The sequence below is a fragment of the Tupaia chinensis genome, unplaced genomic scaffold (genome assembly GCF_000334495.1).
Source record: "Tupaia chinensis unplaced genomic scaffold, TupChi_1.0 Scaffold143422_1, whole genome shotgun sequence".
Classification (NCBI taxonomy): Eukaryota; Metazoa; Chordata; class Mammalia; order Scandentia; family Tupaiidae; genus Tupaia; species Tupaia belangeri.
In genome coordinates, this window is record NW_006203266.1 from 436,034 (window position 1) to 438,061 (window position 2,028).

A 2,028-nucleotide genomic window follows, 5' to 3' on the forward strand; every position below is an offset into this window, starting at 1 on the left:
TCTTTTCAGAATATGTTTAGAATTTTTTGAATCATCTTGGCAGTTTTGAAACTGAAATTGAACAGTTTGCAGAGATCTTGAATGACTGGATTATAACAAATGATGTGTTGCAAGAACTTGTGCCATGTCTACAGCAAATTTCTCTTTCATGGGAGCTCACCTGTGTAATTACCTGTCTCATCTCTGACAATTAGCCCACAGAGTGGCAGCTCTCACCAATTGCTACTTCAAAGATGTCAGACTGAATATGAAACTAAAAGGGATGAAGTGGTGATCCAAAAACAATTTCATGCATTTGTGTTCTTCCTCAGAGAACTTTATCACAAATTGAAGATCAAGGGAACAAATGAGACAGGTTACAAGAGCAGATATTCTCCAGGTTGGTCTTCAAGAGATGCTGAATGCCCTCTTTTCTAATCCAATGGATGACAACTTAATTTGCACAATGCACTTATGGAGGTTGTCAATTTTAAGATGCTTGAAACAGAAAAAGGAAGAATAAGGAAGAAATTCTTCAGAGAACTGAAACTGCTGTCTTAGATGCAAACTGCAGCAGAGATGTAAAACAGATGCTCTCGAAGCATGTAGATCTCCAGTTGAGTAACTGGGGTAGAGTCCATGCAACTTCAACACAGTGAAACAACACCTGAAAATGATCCTAAAGTCTTTTTGAATGAACCAGCATTTTATACAACTGATGGTGTTCCTTTCCTTGCATCTGATCCAGATGACTAAGAGAAATATCAAGAATTACTTGAAAGAGAGGACTTTTTTCCAGATAATGAAGAAAATGGAACAGATTTTTGAGGGACTGGTGATCCATACTTGGGTGATATTAAAGATGAGGTGGATCCAGAGATAGAGCAACTTATGAAAAGCTTTGTTGCAGTTATACTGTATTAATGATGGTGCAGGAACTCAAATCGCAGACCATATGTGGGAGTTCAGCAACATAAACCTAATGCCATCTGCTGGTCCTTCCCCTCCCAGTCTTCTAAGAAGCCAAGATATGCACCCAGCCCAGCACATGTACATGTCAACCCAAAAACTGAATCTGATCTTTCACATACCCCAGCAATGTTGATTAATATGCTATCTGTGAGGCACCACTGCTGGGACTATTATAATTTTAATCAATGTATATTGAGTTGTTGGAAAAGTCATGACACATTTTTGCATATAAAAACGTAGAAGAAATGTGTCATGACTTTTGCAACAACCCAATAGTTGTATATATTTATGGAGTACAGTGCTGTTTTTCAGTACATGTGTACAACGTAATGATCAAATTAAGGCAATAACCATGGTCATTTTCTTTACTATTTATTATTAATTCGTGTTGTGAACACTTGAAATCTCTCCTTCTAAATATTTTGAAAATATACATTGAATTGTCACCAACTATAGTTACTCTACTATGCTAAAGTATTCAAGAACTTATTCCACTTTTCTGTTTCCCCTCTTGTGTCTATTAACGAAGTTCTTCCCTTTCCTCTTACCTCACCAACATCTCGAATCCAGATTCACTCTCAACTTTTATATAATCGAATCTTTTGGTTTCCACTAGTGAATGAGAACATATGGTATTCATGAATGACCAAGTACATGAAATAATGCTCAACTCACTCAACTCACTCATCATCAGGGAAATGCAAATCAAAACTATGTTGAGGTATCACCACATCTCAATTAAAATGACTGTTATCAAAAAATAACAACTGCTGGCAAGATTGTGGAGAGAAAGAATCTTTCTTGCACTGTTGTTGGGAATGTAAATTATTATATCATTATGGAAATAGTATGGAGGTTCTTAAAAAACTAAAAATTGAACTATCCTGTGATCCAGTAATCCCACTCCTGGGTATATACCCAAAGAAAAGAAATCAGTATGTTTAAGAGATAGTGGCACTCCCATCTGTAGCATTAGTCACATTGGTTAAAATACAGAATCAACTGAAGTACCCAACAGTAATGAATGGATTAACTGTGGTATATATTCACAGGGAGTAGTATTCAGGCAACAAAAGG

General features: G+C 36.4%; 1 pseudogene; it reads left to right on the plus strand.

The window, feature by feature from the left end:
• LOC102491267 (polyadenylate-binding protein-interacting protein 1 pseudogene) overlaps nt 1-1,036 on the plus strand; it is a 2,755-nt pseudogene extending 1,719 nt beyond the window's left edge.
• The last annotated feature ends 992 nt before the right edge of the window (nt 1,037-2,028 follow it).